This window comes from Spinacia oleracea, chromosome 4 (genome assembly GCF_020520425.1).
Source record: "Spinacia oleracea cultivar Varoflay chromosome 4, BTI_SOV_V1, whole genome shotgun sequence".
Taxonomy (NCBI): Eukaryota; Viridiplantae; Streptophyta; class Magnoliopsida; order Caryophyllales; family Amaranthaceae; genus Spinacia; species Spinacia oleracea.
The window spans coordinates 89,531,015-89,540,255 of NC_079490.1; the positions used below are offsets into that span (position 1 = coordinate 89,531,015).

At 37.5% G+C, this 9,241-nt stretch overlaps 1 long non-coding RNA gene across 1 annotated transcript; it reads right to left on the minus strand.

Annotated features, from left to right (window-relative positions):
• Positions 1–4,831: 4,831 nt before the first annotated feature.
• LOC130471260 (uncharacterized) lies at positions 4,832–7,676 on the minus strand. The gene is made up of 3 exons (XR_008931915.1): positions 7,390–7,676; positions 5,977–6,020; positions 4,832–5,004 (listed from the first exon to the last, which is right to left on the minus strand). It is a non-coding gene; the product is annotated as an uncharacterized lncRNA (long non-coding RNA).
• Positions 7,677–9,241: the final 1,565 nt, after the last annotated feature.

Sequence of the window (9,241 nt, forward strand, 5' to 3'; positions counted from 1 at the left end):
TTTAACAGGTCTTTCCTCAAAGGTTAGACTTTGGTCTAATTCTATGGTCTCCGGTTGCAACACATGCGATTTATCCGGGATATATTTCCTTAATTGAGATATGTGGAACACATTATGCACTCTATGCAAGTCCATAGGCAAGGCTAGTCTATAAGCTACCTTTCCGATTCTTTCTAAGATCTCATATGGGCCTATGTACTTAGGGCTTAACTTCCCTTTCTTCCCAAATCTCGTGACACCTTTCATTGGTGACACTTTGAGCAACACTTTATCACCTATGTTGAACTCTTCATCCCTACGTTTCAAGTCTGCATAACTCTTTTGGCGATCCTGCGCCGCTTGAATCTTTGATTGGATGGTTCGGATTTGGTTCATGGTTTCCTCTATCATTTGAGGTCCCAATACTACGGTTTCACTAATATCGTTCCAACAAAGTGGACTTCTACACTTTCGTCCATACAAAGCCTCAAATGGTGCCATTCCAATGCTAGCATGATAGCTATTGTTATAGGAAAACTCAATCAAATCTAGGCTATCTTCCCAACTTCCTTGGAAATCAATAATGCATGCTCGAAGCATGTCCTCCAGGGTTTGGATAGTCCTTTCAGTTTGGCCATCCGTGGCTGGGTGGAAGGTTGTACTCATTTTCAATGTCGTACCAAAGCTCTTCTGCACACTTTTCCAGAAATTCGAAAGAAACCTTGAATCTCTATCTGATACGATATCCTTAGGAACTCCATGTAACCTAACAACATTCTTAATGTAGGCTTTAGCAAGTTGTTCCATTTTCCAGGTTTCCTTCATTGGTATAAACACTGCTGACTTGGTCAACCTATCTACCACAACCCAAATTGTATCATTCCCAGTCTTTGACTTAGGTAAACAAGTGACAAAGTCCATAGAAATACAGTCCCATTTCTAGCTTGGAATCTCTAAAGGTTGGACCTTCCCTTGAGGTCTCATATGCTCAATTTTAACCTTCTGACAAGTCAAACATCTAGCCACAAATTCAGCCACTTCGTTCTTCATCCTTGGCCACCAATAGACCTTTTTCAAGTCCTTATACAACTTATCACCCCCTGGGTGCACAGAATATGGCGTATTATTCCCTTCCTTCATCAATCTCTCTTTCTGTTCTCCACACGCACCACCGGCCTTTGTACCTCAAACTTCCATCATCATGGATTCGGAATTCTAACTCCTTACCTTGCGAAATCTTTTCCTTGATTCGCTCCAACTTCACATCACCAGCTTGATTCTCTCTAATCTCATCAAATATTGACGGTTGGATGGTTAAGGAATTCATTATTCCCACAATGCTTTCACCACTTACTATTTCAAGGTTCAAACGCTGCATGTCCTTACACAGCTCGTTAGCAACTACTAACGCATTGACACTATGACTTGATTTCCTACTCAAGGCATCCGCAACTACATTGGCTTTTCCCTCATGGTACTAGATATCCAAATCATAGTCCTTAATTAACTCCAACCACCTTCGTTGGCGCATATTCAAATCCTTCTGTGTGAAGATGTACTTCAAACTCTTGTGGTCCGTAAATATCCTACACTTCACACCATACAGATAGTGTCTCCATATCTTCAATGCAAACACTATAGCCGCTAGCTCTAAATCATGGGTAGGGTAATTGGATTCGTATGGATTTAATTGCCTTGATGCATACGCAATAACTTTCCCGTTTTGCATCAATACACACCCCAGACCATTCTTAGAGGCGTCACTATACACATCGTATGCACCACTCTCATCTGGTAAGGTTAACACTGGCGCGGTTGTCAATCGCGTCTTTAAGGCTTGGAATGCTTCCTCACACTGGTCACTCCATTCAAACTTGGTTTCCTTCTTCATCAAGGTAGTCATGGGCTTGGCTATCCTAGAGAAGTCTTGCACAAATCGTCTATAGTAGCCAGCTAATCCCAGAAAACTACGAATGTCAGTCACACTCTTGGGTGTAGGTCATTCACTAACATCTTTAATCTTAGCAGGGTCAACTGCCACTCCTTCTTTTGACACAAAATGTCCCAAAAATGCAACTCTTTCTAACCAAAACTCACACTTTGAGAATTTGGCATATAACTGGTTATCTCTCAGGGTACTCAACACCGATCTCAAGTGTTCCGCGTGATCTTCTTCACTCTTTGAATACACTAGGATGTCATCTATGAAAACCACTACGAACTTGTCCAAATAGGCATGAAATACACGGTTCATTAAGTCCATAAATATTGCAGGGGCATTGGTTAACCCAAAAGGCATAACAGTGAACTCATAATGTCCGTATCTAGTTCTGAATGCGGTGTTTGGTATGTCATGGTCGGTAATTCTCAATTGATGATAACCCGAATGCAAATCGATCTTTGAAAAGATTCCTGCTCCTTTTAGTTGGTCAAATAGGTCTTCTATCCTAGGTAATGGATATTTGTTCTTTATTGTGACCTTATTGAGCTCCCTGTAGTCTATACAGAGCCTCATACTTCCATCCTTTTTCTTCACAAACAACACTGGTGCTCCCCAAGGCGATGCACTTGGCCTAATATAACCTTTCTCCAATAGATCCTCTAGTTGGCCTTTTAACTCATTCATTTCTGCTGGAGCCATTCTATAAAGTGCTTTTGAAATAGGGGCGGTTCCAGGCACTAAATCTATGGTAAAGTCAATAGGTCGATTGGGAGGCATCCCCGGGATCTCTTATGGAAATACATCAAGGAATTCATTGACTACTGCAATATCCTCAGGCTGATCCTTGGTCACATGCTCTAGGTTCCTCACATTACATAAGAAAGCTGGGTTCCCTTTACTGACTAGCTTCACGAGTTCCATTGCCGTGATGATTCCTATGTTCTTAGGTTTACCAAAACGACGATATGACACTACTTTGCCTAGGCTAGACCTCAAGTGAACCTTCTGCTTCTCACAATCTATTTTGGCTTTGAACTTGGCCAACCAATCCATTCCTAGAATTACATCTAGCTCTCCTAACTCGAATTCGATTAGGTTAGATAAGAATACGGTCTTGGCTATGGTCATAGGCACATCTCTATGGATTTTGGTACACTTCACTATACTACCAGTAGGTATGACTATAGGTACTTCAATCGATTCAGGCTCTTTCAACCCTAATTTCCCCAAAGCATCTACTGATATAAAAGAATAAGTCGCACCAGAATCAAATAGAACTTTAACTGAAACGGAATTAATAGAAAAAGTACCCGCTATGACGTCAGAGGAAGTCTCCGCTTCTTGCCTAGATATCACATTAAACATTCCTTGGGCAACTCCTTTGTTATAGCCACCTCCATTGGTGTTCCCATTGTTGTTTCGATTCCCATTCTGCTGTTGGTTCCCTCCAGGCTTTCCATGGTTCTGGTGATTGCCATTGCTATTGCCATTGTTACCACTTTGGTAGTTCCTTTGTTTTCCACCTCAATTTCCCCCATTCCGGTTCTGATTATTCCGGTTATTGCCTTGGTGGTTACCTTGGTTAGGCTTTCCATTCTTTGAATAGCATTCATACTCCCTATGGCCTAACTTCTGACAGAATCTACAAGTCACCAAATTCCCATCACAATCTTTTCCAGGGTGATTCATGTTACAGCGCCTACATTCGTAGGTCCGTACTCCATTCCTTCCAGACTGATTTCCACCACCTTGGTTGTTGCGATTACCACCATTGTTAGCCCTAAACTGGAAATTCCCATTTCCTTTGTGCTTCTTAAAATTCCCCTGATTCTGATGGTTATTTCCTTGATTTGAGTTTCCACCATCCTTTCTCTTTTCAGCACTACCATTCTTCCTTTGCTGTAGCCCATATAGGTGAGCAGCTTTTCCATACAGGGTGTCTAATGAGGTAAAGGTCTCTCCAGACAACAACAGCTGTAAGTCCATGGTCAAACCATTCTCAAATCTTTGAGCCCTGAGTTCTTCCGTTGCCACCACTTCAGGTGCAAACCTAGACAGCTCTATAAACTTACACTACTAGAAAAAGGGTTTATAACGACAAACTTTTTTGTCGTTATAAGTCTAAAAATTCGTCCTTAAAACCTTTAACGACGAACAAAGTTCGTCGTGTGTTTTGTCGTAATAGGTTCCGACGTTAATAGTATTAACGTCAACGTTCGTTGTGAATTTTACACGACGGAATCATTGTTTGTCGTTATTCATTAACGACAAAATAATTGTTTGTCGTTATTCATTAACGACAAAATACTTGTTTGTCGTTATTATGTATTCAATGACGTCGAACAAACAACAAATAACAACCAATAAAGTTGACGTAAAAAGAGAATCAAATTGACACAATAATTTTAATTATCGTCCAACAACGACAAAATATTTCGACGTTAATGTAACTATAAAAAATAAATATATTTTGTCGTTAATATGAAAAATATTTATAACATGCAATTCATTAAAAATCATAAAAAGTATATAGAATAATACACTAAATTTATATTAAACGTAATCAATAAACATAGGATTTATAATAAGCAATTTCAATGTGAGTCAAAACAACCAAACTAATAAGATCAAATAACTTGATCTATACTAAGAGTTAAATCTACAATTTTATCTATCGAAGCAAATGGAAATTTCATTACTAGAATGTATTTCAACATCATATATAGAATTTATGTGAAACCAAGAATCACACCCACGTCATCTTCTCTTTAAATTCTAAACTATCTCTTGTTTGATCTAAAACAAAAAAAATCTACATCAAATATAATCAAGATTTGGAGCGTCCCTTCTTGGATTAGAGATATTGGAGTTTTTGTAGCAGCACATCTTAAATACTTGAACTCATGCGGTTCCTAAGTGCATTATTCTCTTCTTGTACCGTTCCCATGAGATTGGTAAAAATATGATTTTGTTACCTACACATAGAAGAAGACAAGGTGTCACCTTCATATATAAGAAGAAAAGTGAAAAATTACCTGGACATGAGGAAGTGTTGGTTCTTCCACTATTTCATGAGCTGCATCCTGCAACATGTATAACCACAACAAAATTAATATCATACACAAGAAACTCTAGTTACAACCAACTATCAAAGTTCTAATTTAGTTTCATGAAAATAAGCTTAAAGACTTCAGAGGAAGTTCAAGGAAGATTCTGGACATATTTGGTTTTAATAAGAGAAGTAAAATAAACTGCAGAGTAAACTGCAGCTACCAACAAAACACCAACACAATCCCACCTCAGTAAGTCTTTAAACACCACCTCAGTAGGTTTATTTCAGATAAATATCAGTTTATCAAAACACAATCCCCCCTAGCAGTTCTCAAGAACTCTACAACAGAAACTGAATTGAAAACAGTTTATTTCCCCAAAAGCTACCATAAGTCACTTAGAGCCTGGTTTAATTAGAACCATAATTTCTTTTTGACCTGCGTGAAGTGTGCCACGTATTTTCTGAGTTCCTGCAGTCCTGACTGAACAAGACCGAGATTTTTTATCCCCGTTTCTTTGGTTTTGGACAGTTCAGCTAATAGAGAAGGTTTCATATGTTTTGGAGGCTGCAGTTTGTTGGTATGATGGGCAGCCTCATGTCAGTTCAACAAAAGGAAGTGTGGAAGTGGATGGCAGAATTGTCCTTGCTTTTTTTGGTTTGGTTCACATAACTTATATAATCAGGCTTAAACTGAAAGCTACATGTCTAATTCTTACAGTAACGACAATCCACATACGTACCTATTCTTATCTCCAATATCATCCCAATAGAGTACTCTCACTGGACAGATATTTGCATGTTGTATAATGATCCCCATATGTCGTGCAAATAACTTGTGATATTCAAGCACCCATAAGACAAATTATAGAGCACAAAAGTTGCAGATCATATTGACACACAATACATAGATTACAGAAAAGAAAAAACAATAGCATTTGTAGTGAAAATAAACCGACTAAATAACACATAGCGCAAATACTGAGAGCAGAGCCAGAATACATACCACAAATTAAATTCACAGCTTGATTCTAACTACAAAATTCGCAGCTTGAATATGACCACGAGGAAAGCAAAGAAAGTATGAAACAACAATGAGTTAGAATTTGAGCTTTAAGGAGATAAGTATACACATTTTAAAGACATAGTAGCAAATCTTTATCACTGCAATGAAAGAAAATAAACGCCACACTAGAAAGAAAAAAAACAAATGATAGGCAATAAAGAAGTTTATAATTCAGCCAGTATAACATTTAAGAAAATCACAAAAGAGGTAATCAAAGTACCTTAGAGATAGTAAAAGATCAATGAGTTTCACACACAAATGTAATCCAAAACACACAGACCAGTAGCAAGTCAAACTAAGGCAACATTTATGTATACACTAGAGGCCCGATTCATTAAAAAAATCCAAAACTAAAACAGATAGGACATGGGTGCAATATCATTGCTCTAACACCATAAGCATATACAGTCCAAGAGACGTGGTATATCATCTTAGCTAAGCCATCCATGTTAACTGTGTCAATAAGAGGATAAAGACTTGTTTTGATTACTTCTTCATGAGTAAAAATGAAACGTTCCAGTAACATATTGTCTAGTGCATTAGCATCACACATTTTATAAATTAAAATAATTGGTCATTTTTTGGTTTGAAAATGTTGCCACAAATTGTTTGTATGCAGAAGCACTACAGATATGATAAGTGCCTAGACGATACTGAACAATGAATAAACTCCATTAATCAATTGAGCCAAAAGAAAAAGCTACAGCAAAAGCTATTGTTCTTAGGGGAAGAATTGTTAACAAGGCCAAAAAATTTATTGATTATGGTCAAACCTTGATTATATAAAAAAGAATCCATTTTTTTCCCTTCATATACAAAACTTAAGAAATGTTGTATACCTGACCAGAAGATGAAAAGGGGAAAAACATCTATATGAGGAAGAAATAATGTTGGTAACAGCTGAGCATAATGAAATGGAATATTAGGGGAATTACAGTCCAAATTCTATCAAAATATTCAAATTGCAATTTAGAGAAATAAAAACAGTAAATTTAGGATGAAAAAAGTACAAATCTACCTTTTCATCCAACAAAAATTCCTAATTCCTTTCAATTTTCACTTCGAAGGAGATTAGACAGTAGAATATACTTTGACCCGTGAGCCCAAAAGGGGTAATAATTAACAAGAAATTACAAATCTATTAACAAGAAAATTACAAATCCATAACTCGTCTAAGATTTTTTCTTTCTTGACAACACCTCATTTGAGATAAATCACCTATTTATCATTTTGCATTTATCAGAAAAACAGAATTTCAAGTCTCAAGAACAACTACATAAGGATTCAATTCACAACAATTAACGATAGAAATAACTGTTCCCCGTACAAATCAAAGAAAAATTAGGAAATTACCAGAATTGTTGCGGTCGATGATATTAACAGCTAGATCTGAACCCAAATTCATCGATCAATTACACCAAGAGGATAAATGAAGCCCTATATGGCTATATCACATTAATAAGTAAAATCATTACTGGGAGTAGAAAAGAAATTCAGAGGAATGGAATTTGAGAATCGCGTTTGGAGGCGATTTTAACCTAGGATTTTAGGTTAGAGGAGAGTAAAATTCGAGATGGGCTTCGAAAATGCTTTAGAAATGATAAATAACGACAAACAAATTTATTTTGTTTTTAACTTTTTTTTTTCTTGTTCACCACTTACGACGAACTGATTTCTCGTCGTAATACAATGCGGCACTTGTACTGGTAACGACTGTATATTGTGTTTGTCGTTATTATCTTGTCGTTATATATTCATTTTCTAGTAGTGTTAGAATAGTATTCCGTCACAGATAGACTTCCCATTTTGAGTTCAATGAACCCCTGCGCCTTTTGCTTCTTCAGGTAGGGTGGGTAAAACTTGTTCCTTAGTGCAGTTTTGAATGCTTCCCATCCAAAGTTAGGTGTGGCTCTAAGGGTATTTTCACATCGTTGCCACCACAAATCAGCTTCACCTCTCAGGTAGTACACAGCACTATTCACCCTAAGGTTTTCGGGGCAATTCACAGCTACAATGAGTTTATCAAACTCTCTCAACCAGTTCTCCAACACACTTGGTTCAATCTTTCCGCTATAGAGTGGAGGCTTGCTTTGAGCTATTTTCTTAAACATTTCCCCAGCCGGGTCACGCATTGGGTTTGCTCTGGTTTGAGCTAGGTCACGAACTACCTCAGCTAGTTGTCTAACCACTTCAGAAATCTCTTGGTTAGCCATATCCCTTCTCCTGAATAAATAAAAAGGCTAACTTCAATATTGGTTGGACACGACATTACTAAGGTACTGGTTCTACAACGAACCTACTCACAACAAGAAGAACACACACTTAGGCGCCACCTAGGGGAAGAGTTGGCGCCACTTTCGGGCCTTCTCACCCACTATTCGATGCAAGTAAATTTAGATGGTTGCTACTAAACCACCTTGCACATAAAATTTCATTGAAGAAATAACAAATAATCCCTTTGCGATACCCACACGACTTAGAATTGAGAATTAAACTTAAAGGATAACGAAAAGGAAATTCTATTCTTTTATTAAAACTCCAATGAATAAGTCTTACATCCACTAATGCCATAACATTTATTCTCCAACTATAATAGACTAAAACCATAAATAGTAGCTTTGCCACTTTATTACTTCAACGAAAAGAAAGAAACAAAAGAAATAAAAGTAAGGATTACATTTCTCTAGAGACTAACGTCATCACGACGATCATTTCTTTCCTTGTATTGCTCTGGAGTAAAGTCTTGATCATTAGGATCATCCAAGTCTTCTTCCGGATCTGAGTCTTCATCCATAGCCTCATTATTTTGTTGTGGCTCACTATCAACCACATTATTCTCTTCAAGCTCATCTTCAGATCCACTGGATATCTCAATGGTTGGTTCAGGAACTATAGGGTTAGGATTCTCAATCTCTACCACATCATCATCACTATCCTCCTCGACATCACTAGCTTGCTCATCATGGATCATATCATCCTCACCATCACTTTCTATTCCTCCATAGCCCATACCTAGACCCGCAGAATACTTTCCATCCTCATAGCTAATTTCTGCAATCTCTAGTATAGTAGCAAGAACCTCAGAATCATACTTCCACCTAGCATCACTAGTCCCATATTTGTACCAATTAGGGGTACCATCACTATAATGCATGTCACTGAACCTATTCTTGAGGTCTATGTAAGGGTTCTTATGGGGTAAACA